The sequence below is a fragment of the Peromyscus leucopus genome, chromosome 10, assembly GCF_004664715.2.
Source record: "Peromyscus leucopus breed LL Stock chromosome 10, UCI_PerLeu_2.1, whole genome shotgun sequence".
Classification (NCBI taxonomy): Eukaryota; Metazoa; Chordata; class Mammalia; order Rodentia; family Cricetidae; genus Peromyscus; species Peromyscus leucopus.
The window spans coordinates 53,286,053-53,308,392 of NC_051071.1; the positions used below are offsets into that span (position 1 = coordinate 53,286,053).

At 48.5% G+C, this 22,340-nt stretch overlaps 1 protein-coding gene across 10 annotated transcripts in view; it reads right to left on the minus strand.

Annotated features, from left to right (window-relative positions):
• Rbm47 (RNA binding motif protein 47) overlaps positions 1-22,340 on the minus strand; it is a 135,946-nt gene that overhangs the window by 59,562 nt on the left and 54,044 nt on the right. For 8 of the 10 annotated variants that reach the window (XM_037209057.1, XM_028882249.2, XM_037209056.1 and 5 more), the window contains one exon: positions 18,661-18,743. The gene's annotated coding sequence lies outside the window, so the exon portion shown is untranslated. Of the gene's footprint in view, positions 1-1,927; positions 2,017-18,660; positions 18,744-22,340 lie in introns of those variants that run through there. The other 2 variants (XM_037209054.1, XM_037209055.1) reach the window with 2 other exon arrangements.

Genomic DNA, 22,340 nt, shown 5'->3' on the forward strand with positions numbered 1-22,340 from the left:
AGACTCAGCTAGTGAGACCGCCTCAAAAGAACATAACAAAAAAAAGAAAAAAAAAAAAAAAAACGAGTACTACCAGCTACTCATTCATAGCCAACTTGACATAAAAGCATTATTACCCCATTTAATAGCAGCAATATTTGTCATTCAACAAATCGATGAAACTGTAGGGACCCCTGTGGGGCATAGACTGACCTCTGGTGATCTTACTGCCGCAAGTCTTGGGATTTACCTAGAAAAATTGAAAGGAAGGAACTTCCCCGGTGAGATAAAGTTTGCAAAAGAAGATCTAGGAGTCTCTTGAAGTGGCTGGTGTTTAGGCCCTTTCCCAGGGCCTCTGTTCCCCTGATCACATTTCAGATTTGACTAATATTACCTCCTTCAGAGAGTCTGGCGTGAGCGCACAGACCCCTCTGCTGGCCAAAGTCTCCCTTTTGGATTTGTGGGGTACCTCAGATGGCCTAGCTGCATGTGTTGTGAAAACTAGGTGCACCTATGTGACAGATCAGTTTTCATACCCGTTTTGGAAAAAAAAAATTTCCCCCCTCGAAACAGGGTTTCTCAGTGTATCCCTGGCTGTCCTGGAACTTGCTCTGGACACCAGGCTGGTCTCGAACTCTGCTCCTGCTGGTCTCAAAGGCATTCGCCACCACGCCCAGCTAGTTTTGAAATCGTCAGGGTCTACGAAAAGGTTAATCCACTTTTTGAAAGTTACGTAACTTCTCGGTGGTCAAGGTAGTTCAATGCCTGGCTATTGAGCTCCATTTCCTATTCCGCAGAGAGATCCGTACGCCATCTCTCCCTGGGACTGTGTCTTCTGACCTCCACAGTTGTTAGATGGAGTCCTCTCTGCCCAAACACACAAGGCTGACCCGGAAACTTTAGCAGAGGGGGGGGGTCCTCCTCTAAACTTGAAACCATCACCCCTCCCAGCTCTTTTACAGTGACCAGAAACTCTTCACCGAGTCCGCGGTTTCATTCTGCCGGCCTCACTGGCAAAAACTGACTGACTCGGGATCCCCTTCTGGCAGAACCGATGGAATTCTCAACCATTACTACGCACCTCACACTTACGTCTACGACCACGGGAAAAGGCCAAAGACCTCCATATGCTTGCTGCACCTCATTTATTGTACCGTGACACCATTCCCCAAGAGTTGACACCCACTTTTTTTGGAGCTGTACTTTTTCAGGATTTCCTATTTCCTGTTTGGATTTCAGCCACAACTGTGAGTATCCGTGTCTGGCATAATCACAGCGACAACTGGACAATTGATCAAAAGTATACAGTTCAGGTTCCCTCTTGATCACATGAGCTCAAATTTTCTACCCCCCTCCCCCCTCCAAAAAGTCTTTACAGTGTTCCCAAGGAATCTCCCAAGTCCATTGCCAGCAATATAAAGAGACTCTGAAATCGCTGTGCCTAAAAGTCTAGATCCGAAGATAAAGCCTGCCTCCACTGACCTTTAATTTGTACTTATCTTGTCCAAACTTAACACAAGAGGGACGGGGGTAGAGGGGGAGAGAAAATTTTCAAGTATTTTCATGAAATCAGAGCCGCCATTTAGCAAAGCTTTCGATAGAATGAGTCACCACGTACAAGGCACAAGGTGACACTTGGCCTCCCAGAGTCCCCGGACCTGGCTCCCCGCGCTCAAGTCCCCGCAAAGGCTCAGGCCACCAGGACCTCTCAACCCTCTCCCCCATGACAAGCTCGGCCCTCTAGTAAAACTGAAAACAGCAGAAGGTTACAGAGTCTGCGGGGACAGGCAGCCACCAGCAAACCAGAATTTACCAAGAAAGTCTTCCCGCCTGCCCACCCCACATATTTCCCCACTCTCCGTCCCCACCCCTGCAAGAGAAGGGGGCCCGAGGCCAACGCCATCCATAGTTTGAAATATTAATAAATATCAAAGTATGAAACCGGTACCTGCCAAACACCTGGCGCTCTCTCTTCCCCAGCTCGCCCTCGCCTCCCACGCTCTGGCAACGGAATGCCCTTCAAAACCATGGCTCAGTGCTTTTGGTAAATGTTTTACGAGACACTAAGCAGCCTTTGGTCCCACCCTCAGAGCAAACACCATTGAGGGAACCCAATATAATGGTAGCAAAGCTATCTCGCGATGTACAATAATGTCAATGAACCAGCAGATTTCCACACTTCCCCTTAAGAAGAGGAAATAAACCCAAATCTGAAGTGTGTGTGTGTGTGTGTGTGTGTGTGTGTGTGTGTGTGTGTGTGTGTGTTTGTGAGTGTCGGGGTGGGGGTAGGGGGATTTAGCAGGCAAAGCTTCTAGAAATAGAACGGGGACACCGGGGGGCCTTAGAGGTTTTTCTGTTTTGTTTTGAAGGTTAGGTATGATGATCACCTCGTTCTAATCCTCAAGCAAGTCTCGGCTTGTCAAACCGAAAAGGTGTCTGCGTGAAGCGTTAATACAGGAGAGCTCAAGGGTAGAGTTCCCCGGCACACCTGCAGACACAGTAGCAGGCATGCGTCTGTCTATGGGGCACCATTCCTATTTATTGGGGAGAAGGCCCCCTGGAAAAGGCATCCTCCGCAATAACAAGCTCACTCCCCATTTCCCACAGCCCAAACGTCCAGTCACAGTTAAACAACAACTGTGGCCCGAACCAGAAGTTTGGCATTCCATTCTGGTTAACCATTAGAACCGAAGGACAGCAGAAACCGGCACCGGGCGATCGGCACCCACGGCGGGTCAGGTGCTTCCTAGAACCCGGGTTAACCAAATAGAGAAGGGACTGACTGAGAGGAGAGCTCCCGGGGCCACCTGGGCCAGAGAACCTCCGTCCCGAGCCCATGTGGGCGACAAGCACGTACCTGCTCTTGGCGCTCTGGGTTGGACAGTGAGCGGAGATGGTAATTTCGCGCTACCTACCAGCCTAAAAGGAGAGCAAATGCGTCTAGAGAAGCATGTTTGCTTTGGCAGACAGGTTAGGCGAATAAAACCTTTTTTTTTTTAAATCCCCACCCCCGCGCCCGTCCCCCAAGAGCATTCAGAATTCAATACTTCGTACAAGTAGACGTGTGGAAAACTGAACGCAGGACTGGGAACCTGGCTTTTCTATACTCTGGCTGTGTGACCTTGGGCAACTATCTCCACCTCTCTGAGTCTGCTTCTTGATATACATCAAACAAACAAAAACAACCATCCAGAGCCAAGGAAGATATCTCAAAGAACTGACAGTTCTCCAACTGGGATCTTCGGCGCAGGGTTTGAAGGGCCGTGACAACGGTCCCCTCACCCCCTATGTGTGTGTGAACCCCGTCTTATTTTCCATTTCTTCCGGTTACAGAGGCTTCAGTTCGGCAGTAAGTTTTCCTTCTCTGGGGTTGGAATGACTAATCTGTTCTGGGTGGGTTTCACAAATGACCCTTTATCTGCCTGCTCAGGGGCGGGGCAGCAGGGCCGGCCAGCCCAGGGCGGTCTTCTCCTCTAGCTTACACAACAGTTCAGTGCACACTGCCCTCTAACACAATTAGCTAACCAGTCCTGTACAGACACTCCACCCCCACCCCCCACCCCGCCCCCACCACCCGCCCCCTTTCCTACCTCGACAGCCTAAGCACGCTGTGCTGTGTTGAAGAACACAGATTCTCCAGCTCAGGCAGGCCTTGAACTTACGATTTTTCTGCCATAGCCTCTTGCTGTGGTATTTTTTGTTTTCCCTCCTGATGGGTCTTTCCATCTCTCTAGTCTCACTCTGGGCTCTCAGCCTCAGTTTCCTGGTTTATCTTTAATCCCAGCACTGGGGAGGCAGAGCCAGGCGGATCTCTGTGAGTTTGAGGCCAGCCTGGGCTACCAAGTGAGCTCCAGGAAAGGCGCAAAGCTACACAGAGAAACCCTGTCTCGAAAACAAACAAACAAAGACAAACCTCCAAAGCTAGGTATAGTGGTTTCTGTCTGCAAACCCAGCACTCAGCTCTTGAGAAGCAGGAGGGAGATCAGACTGAGCTGCACAGCACAACTCTGTCTTAAAGAAACAAAACCAAAAACCAAGCTTCATTTTTACAGGTGTTTTCCTGATGGGTGTTAAGTTCACCATGTGTGCAGTACCTGAGACGGCCAGAGGGGGCGCATCAGATCCCGGGAACTGGATTACAGATGGCTGTGAGCAGTCATGCGGGTGCTGGGAATCAAATCCAGCTTCTCTGGGGAAGCAAGTGCTCTTAACCACTGAGACATTTTTCCAGCCTCTAAAGATTAATTTTTTTTTTTTTAAGACATGATCTTATGCTGGCGAGATGGCTCAGGAGGGAAAGGCGCTGGCCACCAAGCCCAAGCGGACGGAGTGTAGTCCCCAGGACTCAAAACAGTGAAAAGAAAGCAGACGCCCGAGTTCTCTCATCTCCACGTGTGCTCTGTGGCACATGCACACACGCGTGCGCGCACACACAAATGCATGCGTGCACATACAATTAATCAATCAACAAATAAACAATCATTAACATGCCATTTAAAAAAGATATAATATCACTGTGTAGCACTCGCCCCCCCCCTTCCGCCACAGCATCTCGCGTGCTGGGACTGAGCATCGTTTATTAGCTGTCTAAGACTCCAGGCACTGGATTGTGAGATCTCCCTTGGTTCAGACTGACAGGAAGACAGGCAGAAAGACAGCCTAGGGACACACGGCTGTGCTGATCACAGAGCTGAGAAGGACCAGTCTCGGTCTGAGCATTTGACCACGAAATCCAACCAAATAGTATAGATTCCCCCTCCCCTGTTTTTGTTTTTTTTTTCTTTTTCTTTTTTCCCTGTGTTTACAAATTTGATATTTAAACCCTGTAGGCTGGCCGTGGAGAGACCTGCCTAGCACTTGGCCTGCTCTGATTTAAATATGCTGTCTCACGCTGGTCACCGATTGATTTGTGTCCCTGAGAGAGGTCAATGTCTTCCACACAGGACATGTTTTCTTGCTTGGTTGGCTTCTTGCTTTCATTTGTTGAGGTAGGGTCCCACTTTGTATCCCTAGCTAGCCTCATACTTCCCACCTCCTCATTCTAAATCCCCATTCCTAACACTTCCAGGTCAAGGTTTTGCCCTGTGGTCCTCGGGACATAAGTATGCCGGGGGCCCCTTGGGTTTGTTCTGTTTCGTACTTTTGAGACATGGCCTCGATATGTAGACCAGGCTGGCCTTGACGATTCAGAGGCCCTCGTTCCTCTGCCTCTGAAGAACTCTCCCTGGACATTTCAACTACAGAGTTCTGAAAGGGCAGAATATTCTATCTGGAGAGACTGCTGCTCACTTCCAAAACACCTGTGCACGTTGGTGGCCCAGCTCTGCCCTGGACATCTGTGAACCTTGTGTATATTTAGCCTGTAGAATGGTTTCAGATTTTTGAAAGGAGTTTTGAGTTCTGGAACATGAGAGGACAGAAGAAACGAGAGGTAGAGATGTAATCTAGAAGGCTGAAGTCCCTCTCATTCCAACTCCTCAAATCTCAGAAAAGGGTCTCAGGTAGTGTGGTGGGTGCATATGGCCTTGGAAACTGCCTATCACCCACCCTGGCCTCAACCTACACCCTAAAGAAGGCCTCAGTGGCTTTCCCCATCTCCCCAAATTATCTAAGAAACACAAAGCTGCAGTGGGACACGATGAATCTACACCATCTGGTACCGGATTCCACTGGTTCTTTAGTCACTAGACCCACAATTCTCAAAGGGAGGTTCCAGGAACCCCAGGAAGCTCACCCAGAAAAGAGCTTGTTTTAGGTACTAGGTCAAGATGGCTGTCTCAGGGGGGATCACCTGTGTGACTGAGATGCGCCACAGACTTGCCCCTTTCCTCCCCAGAAGCCATTTGTATGAGAAAGAGTCAACTACAGCTCTCTCTTCAGCCTTGGGCTTTTGGCAGACGCTTTCTAGCAAATGAAGGAAGGGAGCCTGTCACTTCAAAGACCGCAGCTGTTTCTAATTCTAGCTGTCAGAGTCGGGTTAAAATTGGGGGAAATTTGCGTTGCTAACATGGGGTTGACAGCTCGCCAATAATTACAGGCTGCGTTGGGAAGATCAGTTGTGACAGTAACAAATTTCAGTGTGTATTGTATAATAAAACATATGCCGATGTTTTACAAATAAGCGAACCAATATTTTCCAAATGACCATGATGGCTGAGCATCATCCAATGAGAGTTCACGCTAGGCCAAGAACATCGCCAGTGGAACAAAGCATGAAGAATGTCACTGATGTGTTCTAGAGACTCCGTAACGCAACTAAGCTTTAGGAAACTACCCCTTATCGGGCTGCGGATGTAGGGCAATGGTAGAGCACTTGTCTAGCATGCTCAAATTTCTGGTTCAATTCCCAGGAACACACACACACACACACACACACATCCCTCACAACAGAGGCACCTAAGTTAGATCTACAATCCCAACTACTCAGAGCCAGCTTGGGCTACAGGAACTTCAAAGCAGGCAACTCAGTGAGACTGATTCAATTTTTTTTTTTCTTTTTTAAGTTAAGAGAAGAGGCTGGAGAAAATGGTTCAGTGCTTAAGAGTACACACTGCTCTTCCAGATGCCCAGAGTTTGGTTCCCAAGACTGGAACTCCAGCTTCAAGAAATCCGATGCCCTCTTCCAGCCTCTACAGGCACCCACCCTCTTGGGCACATACTTGCCCAGCCCCCAGATAAACACAGAAACATAAGTAAAACTGAGTCTTTTCAGAGGGAAAAAAGACGTTGAATGAGGGCTTGGGCTATGGCCCAGCGGCTGAGTCCCTGCCTGGTATTGATTCCCAATACGGAAAAAACAAAAAATCTTCACAGGCTCCTGAAAAGTCTGGGGTATACAGCAAGATACCATTTCAAAAGCAAACAAAAACAAAAACGTGTTTGGTTCCCATCATTTTTAAGAACATAAAGTTAACAGATTTAGCAAATAAAAATTTTATTTTAGTATAATGCATTCTGTGCACTGTTTGGGACATATTTATACTAAAAAATTGTCTACTTATGTGAGCTTCCTATGGAACGGGGCATCCCACTACGTTTTATCCACTTTTAAGATAAAACTTTGAGAAATGTTCTCTTAAAGTATGTTTCTCAAATATGTGCTAAAACACTAATACCATTTTCTTTTTGAGACAGGGCTTTTTATAGTCCAGGATGGTCTAGAATTTGCTACTTAGCCAAGGATGACCCTGAACTATTGATCCTCCTGCCTCTGCCTTCCAAGTGCTAGGATTACAAAGATGCTAAGTTTTTCTTTTATTAGTCTTTTTAAATAATATTTTTATTTTTTGAGATTTATAATTACATCATTTCTCCCTTCCCTTTCCTCCACCCACACTTCCCATGCAACACTTGCCACCCACCCCCAAACTCTGCTCATTTTCAAATTCATGGCATCTTTTTCTTTCACTATTGTTACATATATATTCCTAAATATATAAATACAACATGTATAGGGGTTTCAGGACTGACCATTTGGTATACTTCCTTTTTATTTACTCATTATTTATTTTGCTTTGGGTTGGGTTAGGTTTTGCTGTTTGGTTTTGAGGGTACAGCTTCACTCTGTAGCCCAGGCTGGCCTGGAACTCCTGGTGATCTCCCTGCTTCAGCCTCTGGAGTGCTGGGATTAGAACAATCCATCATGCCTAGCAGTAAATTCTAGACAAAGGCCATCTCCTGCAAACACTCCTGAGCCAACTCCACTTACAACACTGATTTCTCCTCCAAATGAGAAAACTAAACCCCAGAGAAACCAAGTGAAGCCACTGACTGGGAAAAGAAGGCCCGGAGCTGCCCACTCAGACTCCAAAATCTCAGCGGGTAGCCACTGGGCTTCCTTCCACTGTCTTTTGAATAATGCAGATTCCCCAAAATGATTGACTTTTCCAACTTATTTGCATCTCAAATTTCAGTGAACCAACCTCTGTTGCTCACCTGCTGTCTGTCTCACAGCAACAGGGAAACCAAGAGAGCGGTGTGTGTGTGTGTGTGTGTGTGTGTGTGTGTGTGTGTGTGTGTGTGTGTGTGTAACTAGCTACCCAAAGCTGCCACAAGCATTTAGACTCAGGGTGGACTTTCCTACCCACGCCACCCTATGCATGATGACTGTCCTTGTTCTGGGCTGGGAGTCCCACGATGGAGAGCTGTGCAATGATACCACCCCTACTATGGATGGGAAGCCACTGGGAACCTAAGCTGAGCCTAGGAATCAGCATTGGGAGTACGTTGGGAATTTTTCCAAACTGGTTGGTATGGGCCAACCAAAGCAAACACAAGCATGGTTATAAACCAAAGTCCTGCCTTTACATCATCATGGCCCTAGCTTCTGGGTATAACTTAATGAGTGGGCTCCATAGCAAAAAAAAAAAAAAAAAAAAAAAAAAAGTGTGTGTGTGTGGGATGCTCATATTTTGTTGGTTTGCTTTGCTTTTTAATTATCCAGTAAGAGGGCAAGGATATGCATGCCACTGTTACATGATCAGCAAACCCCAGGAAAATGGATTTGCCAGCAGCCACAAGGTGGGGGGGCTGCCTTCAGGGGTCAACCACTAAAATATAATGCAGACCACAGCAAACAAGGAGAGGCACCCCCCTCCCTCACGTGGGAAAGATTTTCTCTAACAAAGGCAAGTCAGCTCTCTTCTAAAGTTTGTCTCTTGTGTGTGTGAGCATTTTGCCTGCAGGTGTATATAGACATCCTCTGGGTGCCCGAGGAGTTCAGAAGAGGATGTGAAGTTAGTTACAGGTGGTTGTGGGCCACCATGTGGGTGCTGGGAACCGAACCTGGGTCCTCTGCAAGAGCAACAGACTCTTAACCACCGGGCTGCCTCTCTGGTCCCTAACCCTTTTTCATTCTTTCTCCCCCCCACCCCCACCCCCTCCCCGTCTCTCTCTGTCTATCTCTCTCTCCCTCTCTCGTGTCTAATCTTTGTTTTGTTCTTTCTTCTTCCTCGGTTTACCCTAACTGTGGGGGTTCTACAGAGGGAAAGCGAGTTGGGTTATGCTAATAGCAGTTGTGTACACAGAAGCCAGGCGGGGCGGGACACGGACGGACCGGAGAAGGAAGCTCGTGGGGAGCCGCGGAGGCCCAGACTGGAGCCTCAATGAAGAAGAGAACACTTGGTACCACGGGAGAAAACAGGTTTGTGGGGGAGGGGAGTCTGGGGACCCCCAAGGGCTCTGGACACCTGGCCAGTGGGTACCAGAGAGAAAAGTGCGAGTCGCTAAGAGAGACCATCTGGGCCAAGCTGGCCTGGCTGCAAGCCGAGTGCAGACCCTGGCTGAGCACGCCCTCGGGCCTCCCCAGAGAGGCCCCCTTATCTGCCCTCTCAGTCTAGATCCTCCAGCGTGGACCAAGGAACAACGGGACAGGCCGACGAGCTCCCTCTTGGGTGGCTTTGTGGAACCAGGTGCTATTCCTCATCTTTCATCCCTCAAGATGCCTTCAGAATTGATTCTTGGGGCTGCTGAATATCGAGGAGCCAGCCAGAAACTGGGACTCATCAAATTCTCAAGCCAAGAGCAGAGCCTCGGCCTCCTGTTCCGGTCCCAGGCCCCCGCCTGCTGCCTTCACATACAGATGACAGGTCCCAGCGTTCCTACGCTCCCCAGTCAGGCCGGCTGCATGCTCGGCCTGCTGTTGGTGTGGTCTAAAGCACAGAGAACAGGGTTGGAGCTGTTATGTCCTCTCCCCGTCCCCCCAAAGATAGCTCTGTCCTGGAAAGCGGACAAGTTTGAGGCTAACCTGGGCTACATAATGGGTTCCAAGCTAGCCTGAGCTTCACCGTGAGACCCTGTCTCCAAAGGCGAACCATAAGAACAAGGGAAGCGAGGCATGCCGCTTCACAGCACACGTGATCTCTGTGCTAAGAGCCACAAGGTCACACGGTTGACCTTACATCTCCCAATTCAACAAAAAAAACGTAAAACAGGCTGGGGAGACAGTCCGGCGGGTGAAGAGCTTGCTGCGCAAACGTTAGGACCTGAGTTCAAATCCCCGGAACCCAGGTAAAGCTGGGCACAGTAACACCCTCTAGAACTCCAGACCTCCCACGGTCGTAAGGGGGGAGGGACAGAAGAGTCCCCGGAAGCTCCAGAGACAGCTAGCTGCGCACAACCTCAGAGACCCTGTCTCAAACAAGGTGGGAGATGGAAACCTGGGCTGATAATGTGTATATGCGCTAACAAATAAAGCTTCTCTGAAGATCGATCACAGGGCAGAGCCAGCCACAGCGTTAGAGGCCAGGTAGTGGTGGCACACACCCTTAATCCTAGCACTCAGGAGGCAGTCAGACCCATGAACTCTGTGAGTTCAAGGCCACCCTGGACTACACGAGATTATTTAAAAGAGAAATAGCCAGACCCGGGGTGGCACACACCTTTAATCCCAGTACGTGGGAGTCACACGCCTTTAATCCCAACACTAGGAAGGCTGAGACAGGACGTGATAAGGCTGGGCAGAGAAAGGAATGTAAGGTGGGTGGAGACAGGACTCAGAGGCACTCAGCCTGAGGATTCATGGACACAGGATCTTCCCCTTTCGGCTGAGGAGCTGGCGAGGTGAGAAGTGGCTGATCTTTCAGCCTTTACCCCGATAGCTGGCTCTGGGTTTTTATTAGAAGACCAATTAGGATTCGTGCAACAAAAACCAGCAGAGAATCTGACCTCCATATGCACACCGCGGCACACATGTGCCCGCACTCACACATGCACATATACACAAAATAATCCCTTAAGTAAAACAAACGAACGAACGAACAAACCAGGAGGCTAGAAAGATGGCTCAGTGGTTCAGAGTGTTCGATAGACAACCCTGAGGACCTGGGTTACACTTGTTAACCCCAGTGCCGTGTGGGGGCAGAGACAGGAGGACCACTGGAAAGTAAATGCCAGCCTAGCTAAAGACTCCGAGCTCCAGTTTCTGTCTCGAAGGAATAAGGTGGAAGGTGATAGAGGAGCCGCTGAACAACCTCCCTTGGACTTCACTCAACGCATGCACTCGGGAATGCACAGCCCTGTGTGTGAACATACAATAACGATACGTCAAATCCAATTTTAAATATACATCCATACACAGCCATTGAAGGCTGACAACAACCATCCAAACTCCACTAGAATGTTGACATTTAGACGCATTAGATGTCTTTCAGTTTTCCCTCTTTCATGGCTATTGCAGTAATGTGAGCCTAAAACTGTAACTTGGGCTACGGAGGTGATCACAACATCAAGGGATCTACGTTCAAAGCTTGGCTAGTCCACAGGGCCTCGGTCTTAGTTTCTTGATTTTAGAATCAACGAGCAGGTCTACACAAAGGTCTTAACCTTTCCTCCTGATATTTAGTCAAAGGTAAGATGGAATCTGTGGTGGTTTGAATGTAATTGGCCCCCATAATCTCACAGGGAGTGGCACTATTAGGAGGTGTGGCTTTGTTGGAGTGGGTGTGGCCTTGTTGAAGGAAGTGTGTCACTGTAGGTCGGGCTTGGAGGTTTCCTATGCTCAGGATACTGCCCAGTGTTACACTCAGTTGACTTCTTGGTGCCTGCAGGATGTAGGATCTCAGCTATTTCTCCAGTACCTGCACGCTGCCATGCTCCCCGCCACGATGATAATGGACTGCACCTCTGAAACTATAAGCCAGGCACTCCAATGAAATGTTTCCTTTATAAGAGTTGCCATGGTCAGGGTGTCTCTTTACAGATAAAGCCCTAAGACAGAACCTAAGAGTTATCTCTCCCCTAAACCCAGCCTACAGCAGAACACAGATTCGTATATGTCTTTATGGGACTTTTGGGGAGGGAGGAAGTTATAGTTTTTGTGGTTTGTTTTCTGAGACTGTCATATATACCCCAGGCTACCTTCAAAGTCACTGTGTGAACTCAGGTAGCCTGGAACTCCTGGTCTCCCTGCCCATGTCTCCCTCCTGAAGGCTGTTATGACAAGTGTGTGCCACCCACCCGAATCTTTGTTTGTTTCAGGTGAACATGACCTACAGGCTGTTTCAGTAGCCCACCACCCCTTGCAACCTCAGTTTAGATATAAAGTAACTAGTTTTACAGTCCAAGCGATAAGGGTGGTTTTTAAAGAAAGATTTATTTATTTATTTGTATGTGTCTGAGCATTTTTCCTGTGTGTATCTGTGTGTGTCAAGTGCATTGGTACCTTCCAAGGTCAGGAGAGGTCATCGGGTTCCCTAGAACTGGGATGACAGTTGTGAGTCACCCTGTGGGAATTGAACCTGCATCCTCTGGAAGAACAGACAATGCTCTTCACCACTAGGCCATTGCCATTAGCCTCTTGCAAAGAGGACCCTTTGTTGTGCTTCTCGGAACCTAAGGCCAAGCCGTATAAGCGGCAGCTCTATTTTTGGACAGAACTCCACCATACTAAGTAATGGCTTTTTCCCAGGAGTCAAAGGTTTTTACAGCTTCCCCCATCTCCACAGATCATGAAGGAAAAACAGAAACAGAAAAGAGCAATTCTCCAGGCTAGAAAGCAAAAGTCTAAACTGCTGTTTGCCCAACACGGGATATACTCCACTGGTGAGTTTTTTAAAATACGGATGTCCAGGCTCCTGTCGGACCAACTAACTCAGAGGCTTGGGTAGAGTTGGACATGTGTTTGAAACCCGAAGCCCAGGAAGATAGATGCTCATCCTGGTTCTGTCATCCTGGTTTAAGGTTCTAGGCAGCACCCAGATGACCGAGAGCTGAAGTTCAAGATTCTTCACAAAGGCCTGTGGAACTCTAGCTACCCGATTTGTATTTCAAGGTCTAGACTCTGTCGAATGCAACACAGTTTGTCATTCCCACTGATGTGGGCTAGAGAACACCCGTGGGCTGGCAGGAATGCCCAAAGCATGCCCTTTCGGATGGCCCCTCAGCCCTCTGAAGAGTGAGTGGTTAAAAAGTACATTCCCTGGCCTCCAGCTGCCCATGACATGTGCTATGCTTTGAGTACGCCCCTGGAATTCATGGTTCAAAAACATTTTTTGAAGGGGTCATGGGGGTTAAAACAGGGTCTCGTGCAGCTCTGGCTTGTCTTAAAATCCTATGTAGCCAAGGCTGGCCACGAACTCCTGATTCACCTGCTTCTAGGCTCAGAGTGTTGCAATTACAGGTACATGCCGGCAAACCTGGAAGTTGTTTGTTTTGGTGAGGCAGGGTCTGAGCACAGAGCTCAGACAGGCCTTGAGTTCCTACTCACTCTTCCTGTCTCCAGCTCCCTAATCCTGGCATTGCAGGTGCGTGCCAGTATTCATGCCCAGGTTCCTAACTTTCCTAGTGAGATGATTATTATAAGGATAAAAAGACTCTAGCCAAGTGAAAGGGATAAGCGCAAGAACATTCTCTCATGCCTGGCACATAATCGGCTCTCTGTGAATTGATTTCCGTTAGTCCCGTCATCTCTAGGTTCCTTCTAACTCCAACACTTCAGGCCTTGGACAATCACTTGGTTATGGATTATACATGTGGAAATGAAAAAACAAACAAACAAAACACAACTCAGTAAGTGTTGACAGGGTTAGGTCTAAGGGCCTGTCTGGGTGAAGCAGCCATTCACTCCGGGCACCTGAGGCTGGCAGCTGACTCTTCGCTTCAGTGTGCCTTGCGTGCTGATGACCTTGGTCTCAGCTTCGACAATAACTCATCTGTTTCTAGGGCACAGAAGTTTTGTCATTCTGGATGAAATCCATGTGGATGTTCTGTTGCCGTCTTTTTTGTTTTGTTTTGTTTTGTTTTTCCATCTAATTCCAGCATTGACACCAGTGAGTGTGGCTGAAGTGAAGGTCAGGAGTTCTGTTTGTCTGTCCTTGGTGTGGTAGCTACAAACACATGTGGGCGCAACCTGTTTTCAGCCGCTGTGGAGCCTTGCAGGAAACCTTGACTCTGATGTACATCTAGTGACTGGCGTGACGACTCAGTTCTTGGGAGCTTTGGTGCTGACATTTGTGGTAGAGGGGATTGAACCCAGAGCCTGCTGCCTACCAGGCAAGTGCTCTATTCCTTAGCTATGTTCCCAAACCCACCGCTGACATTTGAATGTCACCCATGAAATGTGCCTAAAGGGCTGACGCTGACCTTAACCAAATAATTCAGCCTCAGAACTTGGGACTGGTTTTCCTACTGTCCAAACCATTAAATGTGTTTCTACAGAGCACGGAGCCACCACCGACCTGCTACTCTGCCAAGAGACACCAGACATTTTGTAGGTGCAGAGGGGATAAACTTCTTCCTTGTAGAAGACAGACCTCCCTCGTAGGCCACCACCCAAGTGCTTGTCTGCCCCATGACTGGGTAAGCCGTGGATCTCCTCTCTACCTTTCCATCATTTCCATTTTGAACATGGGTTACCTCTCTTGCCACAAGCAAGTCAGAGAAGAGGTGCCTAAAGGAATTGTGGAAGCTAGGACACTTTTTTGGTTTTTCGAGACAGGGTTTCTCTGTGTAGCCTGTCCTGGAACTCACTCTGTAGCTCAGGCTGGCCTCAAACTCACGGAGATCCGCCTGCCTCTGCCTCCCGAGTGCTGGGATTAAAGGAGTGCACCACCACCACCCGGTGCTAGGAAACTTTTGTGGATGATTCTTTTTTTTTTTTTTTTTAAATACGGTCTCTATCCCAGGCTAGCGTCAAAGGCCTTATGTAGGCAAGGATGACACTCTTCTGATTTTCTTGCTTCCACCTTCCAAGTGCTGGGATTGCAGGCAATGGACCACCACCTGAAGCTTTGCGAGCCGCTGGGGATGGAGCGTAGGGCTCCATCAGTGCCACGCAGGCCCTTCACTAGAGAAGCTGCGTCCTCGTTCAAAGAAATGCACTATGAATGCTCTGAATATTCACTTCGGGGTGTTGTTGATGTTAGCATTTCCTTTTTCGTTCCGGGAGCTGAGGACCGAACCCAGGGCCTTGCGCTTGCTAGGCAAACGCTCTACCACTGAGCTAAATCCCCAACCCCGACATTTCCTTCTAGCTCGTGGTTTTTCTTGGCCTCTGCTGCAGAGACCTTGTTGTGCTGGGATAATGTGTGCGCCCCTCAGGCAGTCCCCAGAATCGTTCCCACGGTGGCCCTGGGCAGGTTTCAAGTTGAACTGTGAGTGTTTTTTCTCCCCCTTTCTTTGCACTAACGCTACCCTGTATATAGTAAATACTACTACTGTGTGTTAAGCAAACAACTCTTCTGTTAAAAGTAGAAGAAGCCAAAAATTTGCTTCTATAGAGCCTCTCTTCTGGGATTGTTTTGAGCAACCCAGGGACACTTTGTGACAGGACCCTGCTAGTGCACGGCTGGACAAAAGACGGTCTGCTCAGTTCCGTCTGACCTTTGGGGATATTTGCTCTTTACCAAGTTTCCCTCGTACAGGCCTCAAGAACTGCGCAACTCAAAGGCCCTCACCTGTGGATGCCTTCTTGAAATGAAAAGAGGGGCTTGTTTTCTGAGGACTCGTTCTCCAACAAAGCTGGAGGGGCTGTATGAAAAGCTGCTTCTGAGGACTTTGTCATTTTGTTGGCTGCGCTCTAGTTTGGGAACGTGACCAGCCACTTAACCACCACCACCACCACCACCATGAAAGTCCGGTTTGACCTAGCGGGGTGGTTCAGTGGTTAAGAGCGCTTGCCACCAAACCAGAGGACCAGAGTTCGATCCCTGGGACCCAAAGTAGGAGAGAACAGCTCCCAAAAGTTGTCCTCTGATTTCACCTAGTAGATTACCTACCTCCTCACCCATGGATTTCTTTGGAACGGGGTCTAAAGGACAATTAGTCAGAAAGGGTCAGGACTCAAGATGTTTGACTATTTAATTTGAAGTTCCCATCAGGAACTCTGACTCCCCCAAAACACACACACACACACACACACACACACACACACACACACGAGGATTTTTTTTTTTAAGTTATAGTCAAAGAAGAAAAAAGAAGTTCATAATAAAATTTCAGGTTTTCTTCTGCTTGGAAACTGATTAACTCTGATCTCGGACTAAGGTAAAATTTCCAGAGGGAGGTGGTGGAGATTAGAAACATCTTGAAAAGATACCAATTTTCATCAATTCCTAAGAGTGACCAAACCTTCAAATTCATCCCCGACTTCTAAACCATCCAGCTCAGGATGGCCAGTTCAAAGCTAGAGTCCCTCTTTATCCTTTCTCTCTCTCATATTTGTGTGTCTGTGTGTGTGTGTGTGTGTGTGTGTGTGTGTGTGTGTGTGTGTGTGTAAGTATATATACACATGTATAAATATATATAGAGAGAGATAGGTAGGTGGGTAGACTGAGGACCGCCTTGAACTCCCGCCTCCATCTCTGAAGTTCTGGGATTACAGGCATCTGCGACCACATTGACTTCAACAGTCCTTTGGATGGAAGGCGTCAGCACGAGTCAAGAAGCTGAGAGCAGGTGCTCCTCTCACATCCTACACTTTTTCACACGCGGCCTTTGGTGGTGGGGGGGAATGACTATGTGGACGATCACCGATCACCTTTGCCTGCTCCCATTAAAAGGCAGTGAAAAGAAAGAGGAGCCTATGGGAGGTGAGGCCGACTCGCCCCAGAAGCTGGTCGTCATCGTGAGAAATGCAGGTGAGAGCACTAGAGAGGAGTGACAGGAAAACCAGGCTTAAGACCCAGCTCCAGGAATAATGCTGACCGACACGGGAAGAACTCTGTCTGAACTCCAACCACAGCAGCAATCACATCCTACCCTCAGCTTAAAAGCCACCTCTGCAGCCGGGTGGTGGTGGTGGTGGCGGCGGCGGCGGCGGCGGCGGTGGTGGCGCACGCCTTTAATCCCAGCACTCGGGAGGCAGAGGCAGGAGGATCTCTGTGAGTTTGAGGCCAGCCTGGGCTACCAAGTGAGTCCCAGGAAAGGCGCAAAGCTACACAGAGAAACCCTGTCTCGGAAAAAAAAAAAAAAAATCCACCTCTGCAAGGACGTCAGAGATTGTTCCAGAAAGGTAACCAAATCCTTGTTCCACACCTGAAGCCCCTCCTCTCCACCTGGACCCACCAGGTTTGTGCTAATCCTTGCTACTGGAGCTCGGGGATTACGGTAGGACCCTCACATGGCTGTCCCCAGTCAGTGCTGCCTGTCCCCGGTCCCCCTCTCCCTACTAAAGCCATTCTTTCACCTGAGTCTGTTGAAATGTCACTTAAGATCCAGACGTTGGCCAGGCGGTGGTGGCGCACGCCTGTAATCCCAGCACTCAGGAGGCAGAGGCAGGCGGATCTCTGTGAGTTCGAGGCCAGCCTGGTCTACAGAGCTAATCCAGGACAGGCACTAAAGCTACAGAGAAACCCTGTCTAGAAAAACCAAAAAAAAAAATAAAAATAAAAATAAAAATAAATAAATAAATAAATAAAAATAAAGTTCCAGACTTTGTCCGACTGTCAACTTCTAGCTCCAGACAGCATCAGAGACTCATTTATTTTCTTTCTCCATTTTTGAGTGTGTGTGTGTGTGTGTGTGTGTGTGTGTGTGTGTGTGTGTGTGTGTGTGTAGTCTGCAGGCACATATGTACACGTTTTTGTGGGCTCATGTGTGTGGGTGTATAGGTAGGTACCTGTGTGTACATGGGTGTGAGGCCATGTGATTTGGAAGGACCTGCTTCTCCTACAGCACACAACTCGGCTGCCATTTTCTACACCTTTAACAGGTTTGTTTCTCTTCTAGTAAGAAGATCCTAAACTTTTCACTTGGTAGGCACAGGGTTCCCATTAATTCAGTCAGCACACACTATTGTCTCCTCTTGAAAATTCAGTGCCCCGCTCCCCCAAAAGGAAGTGCACTGTCCCCTGTGAACATTTCATGCGGGTTATGTAAGGACTGCCAGAATCTAAGTCTCCATAAGACACACCCCAGGTATTGCAGGCTTCTTGGGTCACGGTTGATGGGTGGGTGTGCGCCGAGGGCGGCATTGCAGAGTGAAGGAGAATCCAGTGACAGCCCACGTGTGAACTCACTACTAAATACGCCCATCAAGACCAACACGAAACAAAACAAAACAAAGACAGACAAATCACGGCTTTTCCCATTCCCGCCGGGACGTTGGCACGGACAAACACAGGAGGAAGGTCAGCTGGTGCCTTCTCTGTCCCTCTGAGCTAGCAGGTTTCTACCGCATCTGGCTCCTGAGTCTTTATTGATAAAATCAAACCATAGAGACTTGGTTAAAAACCAGCATTTGGCTCCCCAGGTGCCGGCAGCTGAGGCAGGAGCAGAGGCTGTGGTCGTGGAGACACTGAGGCTCGTCCAGGCCTCGACCTCAGCAGCAGGGCAGTGGCCGGCTCAGGTCGGCCACTGGGCCACAGATAAAACAACATATCGGTTATTTATTTATTTATTTTTAATAATAATAAGGGACTGGAGAGATGGCTCAGCGGTTAAAGAGCACTTGCTGCTCTTTCAGAGGACCAACATCCCTATCAGGTGGTTCCCAGCAGTCTGTGACTCTGGCTCCAGCAGATCCAGTCCCTCTTCTGGACTCCCTGGGCAGCAACATACACATGGCAGACGCTCATACAGACACACAGGCATACACGTAAAACTGAACAATAAAAATAAATCTTGAAGATAGAAATAATAATGAGGAAGCACGATCATGTGCCTATGGAACCTGCTAAGTAATGTTCTGAACCCCTGTCCTGTGTTCATCTGAGCAGTGGTCAACATGAAGCCACCTTAACTTACCAGACTCCAGTGAGCTGGGCAACGGCGGAGCGAGGCTGGGGAGCCAAGAGCCAAGCGTCCTTCTAATATCTTTGTTTCCTGAGCTGTGAAATGAAAAAGTTGGCATTAGGAACCCAGAAGTGCTGTTAAGAACCACCGATGGGGGCCAGGAAGAGGGCTCAGCCTGTAAACTCCAAAAGTAAAGGCGCTTGACTTCAGTCCTGAGGACCAAGATGATGGAAGGAGAGGACTAACATATACAAGCTGTCTTCGGACTGCCACGTATATGCCATGGTACACACACTCTCCCCACCCCCACCCCGCCCCAAACATACACATGCAAAATAAGTAAATGTAATAGAAATTTCTTTTGTTTGTTTGTTTGTTTTGTTTTTCGAGACAGGGTTTCTCTGTGTAGCTTTGTGCTTTTCCTGGAACTCACTCTGTAGACCAGGCTGACCTCGAACTCACAGAGATTCCCCTGGCTCTGCCTCCCCAGTGCTGGGATTAAAGGCGTGCGCCACCGCCGCCCGGCTTTCATTTCTTTTAAAAGAACGACTGATAATGGTAGAAGAGAGGTAAGAAGAAAAACACGGTGTTTCCATCCTACAAGGGAATATAACCAAGCATTATAGGAAATTCCCCCCAAGGAAAGAGATGACATCCTTTTGACGGTTTTGCAATGCTCCTCATGTTAGCTATATGACATTCCAAGGGGAAAACGTCTCACTCTGAGTAAGAGAGGAAGACGAGAGAGGAGAACCCTGCACATTCAACATGGTGACAGAACTTAGCTCTACTGCCTGCAAGCCTGGTGATCTTGACCATGGTTTTCTCTTGCTTTGCTTTGTAACAGGGTCTCACGTAGCCCAGGCTGGCCTCTAACGTACTATGAGGTGAGGCTGGCCTTGAATTCCTGACATTCCTGCCTCCAGCTCCCAAGTGTTGTGATTACATGTGAGAGACACCATGATGGACTGAAGGAGTAAGGGTTCTATAGATTCCTTCAGCTTCAGGAACCCTTTACAGCTGGCTTCTGCTCACACAGGTGGGCCTCCCTAACTGTTGGAAATTTGTTTGTTTGCTTTGTTTTTTGAGACAGAGTTTCTCTGTGTAGCTTTGCGCCTTTCCTGGAACTCACTTGGTAGCCCAGGCTGGCCTTGAACTCACAGAGATCTGCCTGGCTCTGCCTCCCGAGTGCTGGGACTGTTCGAATTTTTTATGGCCACTTAAACACTTTTGAGCAGCCAGGTTCTGTACAGTAAATTTTATTTTATAATGCCACTCCACAGAGATGAATTAAACTGTGACAAGAGCCTCACTCCGTGTCTACCAAGGAAGACTGCAGCCTGCCTCTTAGGAAGGAATTATGAAGCATGGTAACTCCTGAATCCAACTCAGTAATCATTTATTCCAAAGTTCTCCCCAACGACTGGCTAAGCTAACTAGGCTTGAACTTCTGATTAACATGCAGTGCCTGGAGGAACTTTGACCCACAGACACTTGGCATGGCCTCGCTTCTCTGAGTCCAACCTGTGTCACGAGTGCCCATTTCAAGGGTAATAAAGAACCCGACTGTTTGCTTACAGCAAACGGAGGTGGTGCCATGTCATTACCTGACTTTTATCTCCCAGTCCACCAAACCCTGCACACAAAGGAAGTGTGCAGCCCACAGGTCAGCTTTCCAAAAGAACAAAACGAAAGGGGACAGATTTCTAGACAGAAAATCACCGAAGTTCTGCCTGGCATTTTGAAACATTCGTTTCTCAAGATACACGCGTGTGATCCCAAGATCAAAACCACTAGGAGCTGAGATCGTTTGACTGGAAGGCACTGCGCTCTCCCAGGAGTGTTCCTGGGCTCCTCTTTATTGACGTGTTATAAAACAGGAATTGGATACAGGGAAGCAACCACAGATGCTGAGAGTCCACACCCCTGCCTTGTACAGGATACGGTCCTGCGGCCTTCATTGGCTGAAGCCCCGCCCCGCCTCCAATGGGATACCGTCCTGCTGCTCTCATTGGCTGAAGCCCCGCCCTGCCTCCAATGGGATACCGTCCTGCTGCTCTCATTGGCTGAAGCCCCCCCCCCCGCCTCCAATAGGATACAGTCCTGCGGCTTTCATTGGCTGAAGCCCCGCCCCACCTCCAATAGGATACAGTCCTGCGGCTTTCATTGGCTGAAGCCCCAGCCTTCGGTGGCTCAGAAGAAGGCTGCATTTAGAGATCAGCTTTTCAGAGCGGTGATCCAAGTTAAATGAGATCACCGGGATGGGTCCTGACATAATGTTCGGAGTCCTTGGAAGAAGAGGCTAGGAGGACACGGACCACAAGATGACCCAGCAAGAAGACGGCCACCTTGGGCCCTCGTCACCAGAAGTGAGTTTGGTCCCTGGGACCCACACGGTGGAAGGAAAGGACTGACTCCCGCAAGTTGTCCTCTGACCTCCATGCATGCCTTGGCACCCAACAATAAAAAAATGTGTTAAAAAATATTAAAGAAGGTAGCCACCTGCAAGCTGAAGAGAGGCCTCGGGAGACCCCAATTTGTGGACACTCTGATCTTGAATCCCAGCTTCCACAACTATGAGGACATCGACTCCTGCTGCAGAAGCTGCTCTTCTAGATATCGTCTTACGACACCCCCCAAGGAAATCAATCAGCGCCAGCTTCCCACGCCCCAGCACCGTGTCTCAGGACCATCAGGCCCGAGATGAGCAGAGGGGGCTAAGTTCACAATTGAAGCACTGGAGTGGAGGGCAGGAAGTGGAGGGGCGTACACTCTATCCACAGCTATTAAATTTAGAAACTCTGTGGTACCGTAAGGCTACATGAAATAGGACCTTAGCTTGATGCCAGCCATGGCTCTTCAGTTTTCAATCCTTGAGCCAGACCACTACAGGACATTTAAAAACATCCACCATTCATGCTTTCCACACACACGAAGTGAACACCTATCACACACCGGGCCCATTTGGCAAATGCAGGGAATAGCAACTGTGGATCAAATGGATATATTTTTTTGCTGCCATGGCACTTATGATCCAGGCTCCTGGGCTAGACATATTGAGTTGAAAAGACAAAGCTGCTGTGGGATGTTCTGTATGGCAAATGTGTTGCCCTGATTGGTCAATAAATAAAACACTGATTGGCCCATGGATAGGCAGGAAGTATAGGCAGGACTAACAGAGAGGAGAAAAGAAAGAACAAGAAGGCAGAAGGAATCACTGCCAGCCGCTGCCAGGACAAGTAGCATGTGAAGATGCCGGTAAGCCATGAGCCACGTGGCAAGGTATAGATTTATGGAAATGGATTAATTTAAGCTATAAGAACAGATAGTAAGAAGCCTGCCACGGCCATACAGTTTGTAAGCAATATAAGTCTCTGTGTTTACTTGGTTGGGTCTGAGCAGCTGTGGAACTGGCAGGTGAGAAAGATTTGTCCTGACTGTGGGCAAGGCAGGAAAACTCTAGCTACACAAAGCCCCTGCTTTCTTTTTTTCTTTCTTTTTTTTTTTTTTTTTTTTTTTTTTTTTGGTTTTTGGAGACAGGGTTTCTCTGTGTAGCTTTGAGCCTTTCATGGATCTCACTCTGTAGCCCAGGCTGGCCTCGAACTCACAGAGATCTGCCTGGTTCTGCCTCCCGAGTGCTGGGATTAAAGGCGTGCGCCACCACCGCCCGGCCCCCTGCTTTCTAAGTGGGA